The sequence below is a fragment of the Triturus cristatus genome, chromosome 4_1, assembly GCF_964204655.1.
Source record: "Triturus cristatus chromosome 4_1, aTriCri1.1, whole genome shotgun sequence".
NCBI lineage: Eukaryota > Metazoa > Chordata > Amphibia > Caudata > Salamandridae > Triturus > Triturus cristatus.
Window position 1 is genome coordinate 836,776,951 of NC_140585.1, and position 17,269 is coordinate 836,794,219.

Genomic DNA, 17,269 nt, shown 5'->3' on the forward strand with positions numbered 1-17,269 from the left:
AGGGCACACCTAAAATAATGGTGATACCGGTAAGCAGGATATGTATTATGAAAAGTCAAACAAAGCACCTGTGTATGTGCAATATTCTGTGTCTTCTGTACAATGTAAATGGACATTTCGGCCACACAGTTGGTGTTACTACCTTTGCTTCATACTGTTAGTAGATTTCAATTGTAAAGGTATATCAATAAATGAGGAAATCTTAGAGGTAGTCTTCATTGTTACCTCAAAGTCTGTTATGAAGTTCAGTTGTTATACTGAATAAGCAGCTGCCTACTTCATTATCATAACTACACTTTCACAATTGCCTTAGTAAACTTCTTGTTTTCTCAAATGTGCTTGAAAATGCACAATCTGTCCACTCTTTTCCAAAATGTTCTCAGGGGCAGAACCCCCCATTATCCCCGCTTATTACAGTCATACTTGCTCACTAAAGGTCACTTTTCCTCAACTTTTGCACCCATCACTTTGAAATGTCACCAACCTCCACAAAGTTTGGGCCATTATGAATTTTTCATTGCCGTGTCCATCATGCCTCGCAAGATTGACACAGGCAGGAAAATAAGTGATGCTAAACCTGTCATGAATAGGGCATGACAGTTACCATGCCCTTTTGAGGGCAGGTTTACTGTCACTGTGACACTGCGGTCCTGTTGCAGATGCCCAGGGGTCACCATTGGCTGAAGTGGAGTCTCTTTTGATGGTAACCCAGTGGTTACCGCATCTCTAAACAGAGTGGGGGAACTGTGGCTATGTCAGGTGGGAGGACCACCAGTTACGGCATTCCTCCACTCTGCCAAACCCTAAGTGCTGCTCCAAATCTCTTTTGTACACTTCCTCACTGGCTGCTTTGTTTACTTCCTTGCCTGGTTGATAGCTTACAAGAACAAAGGGTATTTTCCTTTTCTGGAAAGATAGATAAATGTGGGTGCATTAGGCATGGAGGACTGGAGAGAGCTCCAGAGATTGTATCTTCTACTGCAAACTTGCAGTCTTCTTTTGAAGTGGAGCATGATCCGGGTGGTGAGCGCCAACATATCTCCTTCAGAACCAGACACTGATTCAAGTCCACCAATTGCATGTCCTGCGCGTGTTGCAGTCACTCACTCCATGCAGTGAAGTGAAAACCCATGTGAGAGGTACCTCAGTCTTTGTTCTGCAGCAACAAAAATAAGAAATGTGCTGTCCACATCTACCAGTCAGTCAATCAATCGGGATTTGTGGTGCGGCTAATCACCTGGTAGGGTATATCGGTGCATACACTATGGCCTCTCTTTCCTTTGTAGTATATTATGTTATCCAAAAGTGCAAAACTGAAGGAATAGAAAGACTGATCACTTATAATGGCAGGACCCTCATATAAATTGAAATCGTTCAGTGTTGTTCATTTGATTGGTCCGCATTGAAAGAGTGGTGCTTTCAGCACCCACAGGACTCCATCCGAATTCAACCTCACATTGGTAACATTTCCCACCGCCTCTGCCTTTATCAGAAAACAACAAATGCCAGGACCTGCTAACTCACACGGTGCCACCTTGTGTGACACGATTTCAGCCCCCTTAACACGGTCACCCAGTGGGGAGCCGAAATCACACAGTGGCAGGAAAAACGAGCAGAAAACCACTGTAATAGTGGATGTTCAGCTCGTTTTCGGAGGCTGTAAGCAGCTTATGCCCATTAATAGGTGTGAAAAGTCCCCAGGCCATCAGTGATAGCCTCCATGACCCTTTGTTTTTATTTTTCTGGGAGAAGCAGGCAGAGGGATTGGTGAGGGGGATCGCGGGTAGCTCTTGGCACGAGGCTGCACCCCTCCAAGGCCCACACACAGTGGCATTATTTTGTAAGTTAGAAGGTATGTAAATGCGAACTTACATGGAGGCGACAATATAGTTGTGCTCATTTCTCTTAAAACTGACAGATGGCATTGAAGATTGTGCGAATGAAGGGTTAATGCTAGATGTCTAATATGCAATCGTGATGTATTCCATTTTATGCATATAGATGTGTGAGTGGGTGCCTGGTAACGCTAATGTTACAATATGTTCCCTCAAGTTGCATATTTTAGTGGACAGCTTGAAATGATACAAGCATAATGGTGCTGAATATTCAACAGCTATGTGTTGGCATTTTGGTATTTTTAAAACACGTAATGTGATTTATGCCAGCTGATCTTCTGATTTTCTGACACGCTCTGCGCCAGTTAATATCTGAAATTGTTCTCTGAAACTGTGCTTGCTTTAAAAAAAATCATCTTAAATTCAAAACGTTTTATGAAGCCACGCAAAGCTACCCTGCGTGGCCTCATAAATCATGAGTAAGGCGACGCAGCTCAAATCACTGCGTCGCCCTACTCTGCACCCAGGTGGGAAGCTCAAATCTGTACGGCTCCCGAGGTGAAGAGTAACAAGAAAAGTGTTTATTTCTCCTCGTTTTTTCCTCTTTCTATGTGCGATGCGTTTTTTTAGCACACATAGGGCCATATGTAGGAAGCCCAATACCGGTCGGTAACGGACGGTTTTCGGTAAATATCCCGTTACCGACCGGTATTCAGGCTTTTGGTATGTAGGGGGCACATTTCAGGATTCGGTAATTTACCGAATCGGTAAAATTACCGATTCGGTAAATACCGAATCCTGAAATGATATGTAGGGGGAGTGTGTGGTTGTTGTGGGGATTTGTTATTTACCACCAACTAAAAGTTGGTGGTAAATGACGAATAGCTGGAAAAAAGCATTTTTTTGCACTTTGAAGTGTGCAATGTGGCAGACATACATGCCCTTAGGGCATGTATGTGTGCCACATGTGCACACATGCAGGAATCAGGGGTGCAACAGGGTGTCACTGTGACACCCTGCCACCCTTGATTGTGCTCCCCCCATTACCGAATCGGTATTTACCGATTCGGTAATGGTAACTGGCTTCCCATTGATTCCTATGGGCCTCCTGGCCCATAGGAATCAATGGGAAGCCAGTTACCATTACTGAATCGGTAAATACCGATTCTAAATTACCGACCCATTCCGAATCGGTAAATAATACAGATGGATTACCTACATATCATTTACCACTTCATAAATACCGAATCGGTAAAATTCGGTATTTATGAAGTGGTAAATGTTAGGCTACCTACATATGGCCCATAGAAAGAGGAAAACACTTTTTGGATTGTTTTTGAGCAGGAAGGTGGCACTTCCTGCACAAAAACAATCCTGCCTGCAATGGAGGCACCCAAGCACCATTATGTAAGGGTACTTATATTGGCGTTAAGCTGCCAAAATGGGACCAGGGCAGGTAAAAGGGACAGGAATAAGTTTACAACGTTTTACTATTTACAAACCGCACATTTAAAGTACCTTACCCTTTTGTAGTAACTTACAATTTTGTAGTCCAGCACTCCTGCCCTTTCACTTTGGCGGAGTGCAGGCCCTTAGTGTTCATCTTTTTTTATTTGGTTTGTTTAAAATAGGGTTGTGTGAAATTCATGCAATGTGCTTTTTGGTGATTATGTAAAATGTTGGGAAAGTTATAGGCAATAGCGCAAAATTGAGTAAAATGCAAATCAGTTATTTAGCGGTATATTTTAACACAAAATGTGTCAAATTCTAATGCAAAACCGCATTTCACTGAAAAAAATAGAGTGGAAAACAAAAGTGGCGTGAGCCGGCCGTCCTATTATTACAGCATGTTCATGATAACATTGTGGTGCAAAATAATAAATGTGTACTCTTTTTATATATGTTTTAATGTTAATTTACATTTTTACCTATTTTAACTAATTTCATTTAACATTATTTCCTATGTGGTTTTAAGTTTACCTACATTATTTTCAATGGGAGTATGTTGCAGATTCAGTAGTTGGCCATGTCTTGTGCTATACTTCAAAATTGTAAATTACTACAAAAGTGTAAGGTACTACAAATGTGCAGTTTGTGAATAACAAAACATTGTAAACTTACTCAAAAATGTAAACGTACTGAATATCTGATGCCTCCAAATGTCCCACAGCCTCAACTCCAAACCCACCATTCACACTGAAATAATGGTTGATAATTCAAGGAAAGTATGTGTGATAGTTACGAGACCCACATAACACCTTGGAACCCTAGTGAGGCTGAAGAAAAAAGTTGAAAACATAAGGATAATGACTACAGCCATCCCATGAATTCCCCTATTCTGACATATCCCAGCAAACACAAGGTAAAGTTGCCAGCAAACTGTGAGCAAGGAACAAAGAGAGATAGTTGTTGCCACTTCAGGGACCTGCCATACCCCGGAACCAGCTAGGCCCCAAGTCGCTTAGTCTCAAACATCGGGGAAAATGTTCATGCAAAATGTGAGGAAAGCACCCACACATCACTCCTTCCTCAAAGCATTCACACTGCCCCTTCCATTAATTTATAACAAGAAGCTCTCCATGCATTTATACATTAAACCAAGCGGCAAACAGACAGAAATATGTTACAATATAAAATAACTTACGATTATCTCTAAGAGATATTGAACAGAATGGGTTGTAACAATTGACAATCCACAAAGGCCTAGAGGAGTTCTGTCTGGGGAGGACCAAAGGAGTGTGGGTTTAGAGAAGGGGTGGGATTTACATACAATTTCAAAACGTAGTTGGTGAAAATATTGTGTTGTCTTATGTGCAGCATAGAAATATGGCAGCATTATTGGTGTCTAGTATTAGTGGGCTGAAAGAAAAACGGAAGTCATTCAGTGTGGAAAGTGGTAGACAAGTAAGTAAATGATGAAGCACCAGTCAAAAGGTAAGTGCCAGAAAGCAAGTTTATTTGTGGAACTTGCAGCAGGTAAGGGAGCCCACAACTGCTCCTCAGATATCCTTCAAGTGCAGCAATTCGCGCAGAACACCCAGGACAAAGGAAGCAGCCCAAGCGGGAGCATGTGACAATAACAAGTTGTCCTTAAAAGAGACAAAGGACAACTTGTTAAACACAACATCATCCCCCTTTTTATAAACAAATAAAAGTTGAAAAAATGCGCTAACCCCTCGCTGCTAGGCCTTTCCCCCCTATTATAAGCCCTTTATGGCTATTTGGGGGTAGGTTCTGCTTAGGCCCTTTTTGCCAACATTATAGTATTCATGCCAAATTTGCGTCATTTTCTTCTAACATCCAGAGGATTCTAAAGGTACACAGGGTTTGTAGATTTCCCTGGAGGGGACCAAAAAACTAGCCAAAATACAGCTGAATTTGGGGTTTTGGGGGGAAAAGTGCTGCAAAAGAAAGCATCTGTTTTTTCCCTGCAACTGGTATCAACAAAGGGTTTGTGGTGCTAAAATCACCATCTTCCTAACTTACCAGGAACAGGCAGGTCTCTGTCATAAAACCAAAGTTTTCTACACAGTTTTGGCATTTTACTTGGACTTAGCCTACTTTTCCTATTTTTTGTGCTTCAAACCTCTTTCCAGTTAGTAGTAGAAATGGGTGTGAAAGGTATAATGGATCCCAGAAAGCTATTCATTTCCGACAACTGGACAAAAGTCTGAATTCAGCAAGGGGTCATTTGTGTAGATTTTCAAAGTTTTCCTATAGAAACTAACAGTTGAAATAAATAAATATTGAAAATGAGTAGAAAAAACAGGCAATTGTTCCAATGTTTTCACCTGTAACTTCTTGTAAGTATGATAGATTTTGTAAAGCAATATACTATCATGTAAGCTGGACCCTTCTTGTTGCAGCGATATATAGGACTTGTAGGTTCAACAAGAACGCACGTTACCCAGAGCCAATAACTGAGCTACACCTTGAAATGTTTTGTTATTGTATATACCAATTCATTTGGTTAAAATATAAATAGTGAAAAATAGGTATCAAGGAAACCCTTTGTATTTCCTAAATGTGAACAAAATATAGTTAAGAAGCAGTGGTTATTTGCACATCTCTGAAATTGTGGGTACCCGTACTAACATGTGAATGAGAGAATTTTTTCAAAATGACTTCTTTTTTACACATTGTCTTACAAGGCAGAAATGCATAGAAAGTCAATGAATAATAACACTTGTTGTATTGTTCTGTGTTTCTCCAAGTCTTCTGATAAAAATGGTATCTCACTTGTGTGGGAGGCCTAGCGACCGCGACAGGAAACGGCCCACAACGCAACATGGACCTCTCATATTTTTACAGTGAAAACGGACCCTTTTTCGCAATGTGACTAACTGGGGATTTTGGACCCTTGCTCAGCTGGCACCTAGGGAAAACTAGCAAACCTGTACATTTTATAAAACTAGGCACCCAGGGGAATCCAGGATGGGGTGACATGTGTCCCGGGATTGCAGACATCTAGGAGAACCTAAAAAACCCAGACATTTCTGAAAACTAGACACCAAAGGGAGTTTAGGGAGATGTGGCTTGTGTTGATCCCCCAACATTTTCCTTCCCACTATCTGCTGCAAACCTCAAATTTTGCTAAAAAGTCACATTTTCCTCTAATATCTGCGTGGGAAACTTGTGGGATCACCGCACGGCTGAAATTTCCTACCATTCTGTGTTTCCCTCAGTCTCCCGATAAAAATGATACCGTATTGTGTGGATGGGTCAAGTGCCTATGACATGGAAGGGCCAAAAACGTGTAGAGATTGAGGGGGGCCTAAAGCGAGTCCAAAAGGCAGTTTGTTTATACATTTTTAGGCTGGTGCTATTTTGGGCACCCACACATGTGAGGTATCATTTTTCTCAGGGACCAAGGGTAACGCTGGGTGGTAGGAAGTTAGTGTCTGCATGGTGATCCTACCACTCACCCACACAAAAATGTGAGGAAAATGTGACTTTGTAAGTAAATTTAAGATTTGCAGGGGATTCTCAGTAAGAAAACACTGGGGGATCCATGCAAGCCATACGCCAGCCAAGAGTCAGTACACGCATACCACCATCCACACATACCACTAGCCAAGCGCCATCCATGCACACTGCCAGCCAAGCAACATCCACACATACTGCCAGCCCAGCGCCACCCATGCACACCACCAGCCAAGTGTCATCCACGTACACCACTAGCCAAATGCCATCTATGCACAGTCAGTCAAGCACTCAAAAATTACCACAACAGTGGAACTCGTACCGAAGTTCGCACCTATCCTGTCATCCCCAAAATCTTTGTGACGGAGGCAATAGCCATGTATATTTCAATGTGCACACAGTTCAAGCACCCACTGCCAATGTGTGGTCCTAACAGGACTATATAAATCTCAACATAAACCAACCGGTGCACCAAATAAAACTTGTACATTAGAATAATCAAGAAGTATGATTCAAAGATGCATTTTCAAATCTTCTTTTTATTCAAATAGGTTCAGATGTTGAATGCATGAGCAGGGAAGAACAGCCAACACGTTTCATCCAATACATTGGACTTCTTCAGGGCAAACGCTTAATAATATATGAAGGATGATGATGCCACCAATTCACCCATCCAAGTAAGGAAATAACTCATAACTTTTTTGCGTGTAAATGATCGCAGTCTATATAGAAAAGATTACTTAAAAAAGGAATAATACTTGAAAAAAACAGGTAACATCAGTTCTTGAATTATCTAATTTAAGGAAACCAAGGGCATATCAACAATTAAGTTGGCACCATAATACGTGCCGATGTGATGTCTGCACTTCTCTGGTACCTCACAAAACAGTCAGCCAAGCACTATCCACACACACTGGCAGCCAAGTGCCACCTATGCACTCCACCAGCCAAGCACCATCCCTGCACACCTCCAGCCAGGTGCTACTCCACGTACACCACAAGGCAAGCCCCAATCCACACATGCCGTCATCAAGCGCAAGTCCACACACACCATTAGCCAAGGGCAGGTCCACACACACCACCAGCAAAATGCCAGCCAAAGGTCAGTACACGCAGACCATCAGCCAAACACCAGTTCATACAGACACAAACTCTCCCTGGTTTTTAGTGGTTTTCTGCCCTGCTTGGGGTCAGACAAGACTATAAATATCACTGAAATAGACAAAATCTGTGCCTTAAAAAAAAAGGGGAGAGACCCTCGCCTATGGGGCTTCTCCCTGATATGCCCATAAACATATCCCTGGTACCTAGTGGGCCTTCTGCCCCCGGGGGCAGATAAGGAGCTATGGCCCAGACCTGCCTTCCGGAGGGGCAGAACGAGTTTTTGGGGTGAGGGCATTAGCATGGCCATTCTGGGCAGCCCTCACCCCTACGTATAAAAAAATCAATATAATATCTGATGCCTAGTGGACTTTGTGCCCCACTGGGGGGTGCAGATCAGGGGCTATTGACTTCATCTGCCTCCCGGGCGACGAAGAAAGATTGTGGCTAATTTTTCGGGGGGTGGGGACATTGGCATGCCCATTCTGCACAGCCCCATCCCCTAAGTGTAATAAAAAGCATATTCCCTGGTGCCTAGTGGGCTTTCTGCCCCCGGAGGCAATTAAGGTGCTAATGCCCTCATCTGTATTCTGGGGGGGCCTAAAAGACTGTGGCAATTTATTTTTGGATGTGGGGACATTGGCGTGCCCATTCTGGGCAGCCCCCACCCCCACATATAAAAAAAAAGCAAAATCCCTGGTGCCTCATGGGGTTTCTAACCCCCAGGGGGCATTTCAGGAGTTATACCCCCCATCTGCCTCACAGGGGGGCATAAAGACGGTGGGAATTTTGTTTGGGGGGTGAGGGCATTGTCATGCCCATTTTGGGCAGCCCTCATCCCTTAGTATAAAAAAAAACAATCCCCAGTGCTTAGTGGGCTTTCTGCCCCTCAGGGGGCATTTCAGGGGCTATCACCCCATATGCCTCCTGGGGGGCAGAAAGTCGGTTGAATTTTTGGGGGGGAGTGGGGGCTTTGGCATGCCCATTTTGGGCAGCCCCCATTCCTATATACATTAAAAAATACCTGGTGCCTTATGTGCTTTCTGCCCCCCTGGGGGAAGATTGGGGATATTGCCCCCATCCACCTCCTAGGAGAGGCAGAAAGACTGTGGCAAATGTTTTGGGGGTGGGGGCATTGGCATGTCCATTTTGGGCAGCCCCCACACCTATTCATAAAAACAACCAATACCGAGTGCCTAGTGGGCTTTCTGTCCCTGAGGTGCAGATCATGGGCTATTGCCCCATCTGCCCCCTGGGAGGGCAGAAACACCGTGGTATTTGTTGTGGTGGAAGGGGCCTTGGGATGCCCATTCTGGGCAGCCCCCACTCCTATATACACAAAAAAATCCCTGGTGCCTAGTGAGATTTCTGCCCCCCCCCCTCCCCCCGGAAGAGTGCAGATGGTGACTATTGCCCCATCTGCCTTTAAGGAGGGCAGAGAGACTGTGGAATTTTGGGGGGAGGGGTGGGAGCATTGGCATGCCCATTTTGGGCAGCCCAAACCCCTAAATTTTCTCTAAAAATAAATCCACAGTATCTAGTGTACTATTGCTTCTATCTGCCCCTAGGAGGGGCAGAAAGACTGAATATGCCCCCAAAAATTGGGGAGAGCAAAGGCTCTTACCTAAGGGGCCGCTCCCCCCTCCCTGGTGTCCAGTGAGGGGATCCTTGCTTGGGGATCGCCCTCCTGCAGCGATATCCAAGCTGGGATCCACTAGGGAGGCATTACAATAGAAAGGGGAGATTCTCCCCTTTCCAATGCTACCTCTCCCATCTTCCTACATTCTTAGGGGGTTGAAAGAGCCCCATGAGCATGTAGGAAGTGAAACTGAAATGAGCTGATCAGCTCATTTCAGTTTCAGTTTCAGTGAAAGGACGTGAAATAATCCAAACTGTCTCGGGAGCTGGGGAATCCCTTCCCCAGCTCCTGAGGCTGTTTTGGACTGCAAGAAATCCCTCCGGTGCCAGCACCAGAGGGATTTAAAGTGCCATGTGTGCGGACGGGCAAGAGCCATGCAACGCACACAAGCACTGTTGCGTCGGACAGCTCCCCGCCGTCCTACGCATGGAAGGGGCTAACAATAAAGACAACTTTTCCCTAAATAATAATCTTTAAATTTCAGAGGATATGAAGCATTGTGAGACATCCTGCAGGAAGACCTTGCAGTTGAAGACCTTGTCGTCAAATCCTCCACACTAGAGCTAGAAGGACAAATCTCCTCGTTAGATGGCAAATACAAATATGAATCAGCAGATCCATGGGAAACCCCATTGGAAGGACAACTGACACTCAGCAGAGGAACTACCCAAAGTGAAATGATGTATACTTTTCCCTGAGAAAGATACCACCAGGAACATCCCTCACCATGCTCAGAAGAACAAATACCTTCATTTTTGCCAGCTGTAATCTTTGAAGCTTATTCCAGAGTAACTTTCTCCTAGCTCCTCCTACTCCTCCACCCTCTACTTTTCAAAAGAAGAGCACCTTTAGAAATCCTAAAAACCTTGATAGGTGGTGCACATTTCGACTCTCCTCTTCTAACCCTATTAGATTTCTTAATACGAACTCAGTCACCAACTGAATACTGAATTCCCTTAGTATTGTCCTTATTACAAAAATATGTAGAAATTGCTTCATGTTTCCTAGCCACTTCATCCCTCATATTACCAGAGTCAGCCTTTACATCAGTACTATGAGAGAATTCCCAGACCCCAGTACACAGCTTACAACTGGGCAGTCTGTTGCATAACAATTGAAATAGAGATTGTAAGACCTGGGGTCACCAAGCCCTAAGGGGGTAACGTGACTCGAGCGGCTGGGCACCCAAAGGCTTATGTGTAAAGCGTGTAATCAGGAAGGGGGGGGACAAGAGAGCTGGTTGTTTAAAGAGGTCCTGTTCTAATGCTCCTGGGGGTCTACGTAGGAAAAGACAGGTAAGAGCAGTTCCTCTAAATGGCCAATTTGGAAAAGATCGTGATGATTTTGCTGTTGAATCTGATCTGGGAAGGGAAAATTTAATTTCAGATCTTGTTGCCCTCACACACCTGTTAGGGTGTCATGCTTCATCATTGGGCGCTCCTCGTCGGACCGGCGCTGCAATGTCCAACGGGCCTGGTGGCATCTTTAGCGGAGATCTTTTGATCTGAGAACGCCGTTTTGTGTGAAGACCATGTGTATGACTGTGGAGGGTAATAGCTCCTAAGAATGTGGGGATTCGAAAAAACTCAGGACGTGTCTGCTCCTCACCTGAATATTCAGGTGAGGAGCAGACACGTCCTGTTTTGGCCTGCCCTCCGCTACTTTTTGGTGGGACCGTTCCAGTGGTCCGGTTGCTACTCCTTCACCTATGAAGCTCTGACCCCCTCACTCTGAGGCGGAGCCTTCTATTCTGTACCATATTTAGGTTCAGCTTTACATGTGGTTGACCTTAAATACCCCGTTATAAGAAATTGTGGTATATGTACTTATAATTGGTACCACGGTCCTGAAGAAGTGTCGCTCGAGTTTGAGCATCCACGACACGAAACATGTTGACCCCTGTCAACTATAGGCTACCCTGATACCTAGAATCACCTGAGTAGCCTCCCTGGTTTTACCTAGTGCCAGCCCTACTTAACCTAATTAAAATTACTGAGGGGCCAGGGTCTATTTTAGTTTTTTCGAATCCCCACATTCTTAGGAGCTATTACCCTCCACAGTCATACACATGGTCTTCACACAAAACGGCGTTCTCAGATCAAAAGATCTCCGCTAAAGATGCCACCAGGCCCGTTGGACATTGCAGCGCCGGTCCGACGAGGAGCACCCAATGATGAAGCATGACACCCTAACAGGTGTGTGAGGGCAACAAGATCTGAAATTTAATTTTCCCTTCCCAGATCAGATTCAACAGCAAAATCATCACGATCTTTTCCAAATTGGCCATTTAGAGGAACTGCTCTTACCTGTCTTTTCTTATGTGTAAAGCGACCATACAACACACTCATCCCCTGAAGCAGGAAACGTACACAATAAGGGACGCCACACAGTAAGATCAATTCAAATTAATCAGCTTTATCTAATCAAAAATGCAAGCACAGTTCTTGAGATGGCAATGGGCCTCACTTGAACACATTAGCATTTGCATCACCAGCATTTCATTACGGTCACATAGTCAGTACCTGAATACCTTAGCTTTAGATTCACCATTACTTCATCATAATGCAGTAGGCCACACCTGTATACCTTAGCGTCATATTCCAGAGCGCTGCTTCATGGCTCCAGTGGCAATACCTGGCGAATCTGGGGGGAAGCGGTAAACACAGCGGTTAACCAGTGCTGCGCCCCTCCCACCACTAACGTCTCCCTCTGCCGTGGCCTCACACACGGTATCTAGCGCGATAATGGGCGCGGTAACTAGCGCTTCGAAATTGGGCTGGGACCCGCTCTTTTAGGCCGGCCTGGCAATCCTAACTCTACCCCGGGCCTCCCTAGTGCTTCGGAGCGGAGCGGGATGATAAAGCGTTACTCGTATACAGAGAACATTGAACACTTCTGAGCAGAACTTGAGGATAAAGCGTTACTCGTATACATAAAGCATTGAACACTTCTGAGCAGAACTTGAGGATAAAGCGTTACTCGTATACATAAAGCATTGAACACTTCTGAGCAGAACTTGAGGATAAAGCGTTACTCATATACATAAAGCATTGAACACTTCTGAGCAGAACTTGAGGATAAAGCGCTACTCGGATACATAAAGCATTGAACACTTCTGAGCAGAACTTGAGGATAAAGCGCTACTCGGATACATAAAGCATTGAACACTTCTGACACGCGGCAGTCCCAAAGAAAGGGGCAATCCCACGGAGGGGAATCAGCGGCACAGAGTGCGGTGCCGCTCCCGATCGACAGGGGGCGCACCGGGTCCTTCCCAAGCCTCCCGGGGAGCAGGGGGGTGAGTCCCAGGCCTCTACACGGCCACGCTACCTCCCAGCCCCGGGGGTTACCTCGATCTCGGCGTCCATGGGGGTCCTCTCTGCAGTGGCGTGCGGCGGCGGGGGACAGGACACAGCCTCGTACGCCTCCGACAGCAGCTGCGATGGCAGCGACAGGGCCCCGGGCTTCTCCGCGGGCCCCGACTCGATACTGGGGCACACTTCAGGCATCCGGGCCGCGGCGGTGATCACACTTCCGGTCCCCGCGCCAGGGGGGGGGGTCAAATTAAGCGGGAAGACAGCAAGCTCAGAGCTCAGCGTGGGACTGACTCGGGGGATCCCAGGCCAGGTCGGGAAGCGCAGGGGTCACAGCCCTAGTACCTGGTTGATCCCCAGCAGTCCGGCAATCAGTTTTGGGATGCAGTTTCAGCATTCAGTTTTGGCATGAAGTTTCAGCATTAAGTTTTGGCATGAAGTTTCAGCATTCAGTCTTGGCATGAAGTTTCAGCATTCAGTTTTGGCATGAAGTATCAGCATAAAGTCTTTGTGGCGCAGGTGTCACTGGCGCACTTGGGGTTCTATTCCTTGGGGGTAGGGATTGAGTTAGTGACTAGTTCCTTCCTAGTCAGGCTGGGCAGAGGTTCCCTGGGTCCTCCTACTGCTGGGCAAGATCAGTGGGCTTTACAGGGTCCCTCACTCACTTAAGAGGCAGCACCTAAATCCTGTCACTCTCAGAGGCATAAGTCCCTGGCTAGGCCCTACCGCCTAAAACTCCTGCGTGGATTCTCCAGCTCTGCTTTACCCCAACTGACCAACTGACTAGAAAATGTTCCCTCCCTCTGTTAAGTAGCCCTAGGTCAGGTGACCTCTATCCAAGGCGGCAAAAGTAAAAACACACCTCCCTTCTAGAAGGTTCCAGCACATTCCAGGAGCTTCCCCATTCTACCTATGGGACAAAAAAGGCGGGCTGGTGTCGCAACATTGTTGTGGGATTCCAGCCAGCTCCTGGCAGCTAGGGTGCTACTAGAAAGACCACTCTGCAGTAGCAGGAGCCTGTGGCAGCCATCTTGGGAGAAGGGAGCACCTGCACCGTAACACTGGTTGGCAATGAAAAGGCGCCCGGAGACCTAAGTCCAACATCAAAATGAGGGTGGAAAACATGAGGCACGATCAAAAATAGAGGGGGAGACCACCCTAGGGCTGACAGGTCTAACAGAGATACACTGGTGGTGCTGTGTGGTGTAGTGTGATAGTTCCAAACCTTTTTGCTCCAAAAATGTTCAACCTGCAGGCCAGTCAATAAGGCAGTTTGTGACCATTCCTTCAAATATTTGTTAACACGTTCTGTTAGGTTTGAAAAACCCCATTCTTATTATATACCTATTCCGTGCCCTAGTAGGTTAGCAGTGTGCGGCTAAATGACGTTCCATTTGCATTCACGCTATGCAACCCACTGAATTATCCTTCTAATGTGTAAGCCTCAGTTAGCAACTGTAACGCCATTTTGTATTGCGCAATCCCCATTAGGCTGTGTCTGAACTAGGCCTCATTATTCATATTGCTTGCCTCAGCAGAACACTGTATTCAGCTATTATTTCATTCCCTGCTCCAGATTGGATTCTGACTTACTAATGAATAGGCCATTCTGCCCTTGAATACCTATCCAAGTGTGTTTAATCTGCTCCCACGTTAGTAGGCAATGAGACTCAGCGCTGTAACCTTGAATTGTAGATAGCATGTACCCATCTGGCAGGTGGTAGCTCATCTCTCTGTGCCTCCTTTGTTCATGTTTGGCCCAGGCCGGTAACCTTCTACTGTGGGCGTGGTTAGAGGCTTCTCGGGAGGAATGATTACTCATTGCAGTCGGTTTGGGGGCCAGTCCCTCGGCAGACATCTTAGGGTGCAGGTCAGATTGGACTCCTCTGCAGAGTATTGCTAATAAACAATGTTTGTATTCTCTACTGTCTGACTGACTCTTCATTCTTGGGAAGACATAGCAGGTGGTTGTAAGTAACCCGGGTGCCCCAAAGGGCCACTTCCTTTAGTTGGTGCTCAAACAGGGATCCCGCAAGGTGATCCGACTCGCCCGTAATTGGGTTGCAGGGTCGGGGGTGCGTTTGGTCAGTCGGGTGGATCGGTGTACCCTACACGATCGAGCTTGGTTCTCGTAGCTGCCCCGCCCGGCTCATCTGGTGACTCCTCGTCTAGTGGTCACCGGCTGGGGTCCTGAGAAGGCGAAACCTTGGAGTTGACTGTTTGGTCTGAAGAGTCGGCAGTGGAGAATAATTTGACTTGACCTGAGTGCACCAGGTGAGTGATTTGATTCTTGGAAAAATTGCGCCATTCTTGGACGGTCCGAGCCTACGGGCTGTGTCTTGGTACAGTCTCTGGACTGTCTTGGTGCAGTTTTCGGACTGCCTTGCTTGAACGGCACGAGCCGATGGGCTGTGTCTTGGTATGGTCTTTGGGCTGTCTTGGTTAGAACTTGGTGGGTTTGGGGATCCTTTAAAAGACACAGATTGTTCGTGAACAGTCTACCAGGCCAACTGGAAATTTGGTCTGCTCTTGAAAAGGTCTGGGTCTGTTTGCAAATAATCTGCCAGGCCAACTGGAAATTTGATCTGTGCTTGAAAAGGTCTGGGGATAGAGTCTGTCTCCTTGAATTTGGTACAGTCTCTGGACTGTCTTCTTGAATTTGGTACAGTCTCCGGACTGTCTTCTTGAACTTGGCACAGTCTCCGGACTGTCTTCTTGTCTTGGTGTAGTCTTTGGACTGTTTTGTTCTGATGCAGTCTCAGGTCTGACTTGTGGTTTGATTGTTGTGTTTGGGTGCTATGAGGTTTGTGGACTGACGTCGGTGGTGGTGCTTGTGAAATACTTGTTTGAGTGAGTAGCGACTGTGCTCTTTGTGTGGAGGTAAGGATGCCTTGCCTCAGCAAGCTGTGTTGTGTGTTTTTTTTGTTTGACACGGTCTGAGGACCGTCTTTGGGAAAAGTGCTTGCAATTCCATTGCCAGGCAAAATGATGAGTGTGGCCCCTTCTTGAAAATGTCTGGAATGAGCTTAACTTGGTCTCTTGTTGTCGTTGTGCTCCTCAGCTGCCCATTTGAAGGAGGGTAGCTAGCACCTCCTGATGGCACTTTAAATTTTGAAGAGTGAAAAAAAATAAGAAATAAATAAAAAATCTGGTTTGGTCAGAAATACTAGCAAGAATGTACATTTGTTTTGACATAGAAAGAGTACAACATGAGAAAAATGTAAGGAAGGATGCACATTTAAATGGAAAACAGTGTTGTGATGATTCAAGGTAATGTGTATTTGTGCTGAACAGACACGCATTCTAAAGGTGCAGTAAGGAGAGGTGAAATACACGCTCATAATTCGGAAGCGCTAAATGTGTTTGGTCTCACCATGAAAGTGGGGGCAGGAGTTATGGAAAGGGAAAAATGGAGCATTGGGTTCTTACTTAGAGCTTTCCAGCTTCAGACACAAACTGCATTCTGAAAATGGTCACAGAGAAATTTGGTGCAATGCTCAGAAGTTAAGATATGATTAATTTTGAGTGGATGTGTTTCATTTGGATTTGCCCACAATAGAATGTGTATTTAATTTGGAAAAACTATTTCAAGCACTCCAGGCAGTGTGTCTTTATGCTGAATAAAAGGATTTTTAAAGTTGAGAAACATAGCTTGTGAGTTCAGTGTGTGGCAGGCTTGCTATGGCCTCCGGTGAGATAAGGAAAGAATTCTCAAGGAGAGGGCTCACGCTGGGAGAGAGTCCTGTAAAGCCAGAAAGGAAGGTGAGGGCCATGCCCAGCTCCTGACACAGACAGGCAGAGATGTGCAGCGTGGAGCCAGACTCTTCTGAAGCCAGAGTGCCAGCAAAAGATGGTAATTGGGTACAAAATAAAAGAACAACACAGGAGCTAAAAGAATTGGTTCATGAGTTTTGTGAAAGTGTGTGTTTAGAGTTTCCACAACACTGTGGGATAGAATGTCCTGGAGCCGGTGGCATGAGATTCTTTGTGACTCAGTTGGTTATTGGATTTATGTTCTCTGATAAGATTAAGGTGCACGTACAGTAAATATTGGTTAGTTTTCAAGGGGAGTTGATAGATGGTATCCTGAAGGATGAAGGGTACTATAGTGCTGGACAAGGAATGAAGTAGAAAGAGTTTAAGAAAAAGAAAAAAATATGATGGTACAGAGAGGGTTTGCCCAGAAAAATAGTTTGCAGGGAATGAAAAGTGAGTTAAAATGGGTATGACAAGTTTAGAGGCGCCCAGCAGGAGACAGCTGTAGCATTGTTTTCAGAAATGACAATTTGCAAAAATCCCTCTGATTTTATTGCTTTAAACATTCAGCTGTTCTTTTCTTTCTGCTGTTTTTATTCCTGCTGTGATGTTCAGGCTGTTCTGGTTGTTGCGGTCAGAGGAAAGATGAGAGAGTGAAGGTGTTATTTGGAATTTAGTGGACAGAATTTGTGTCTTAAAAG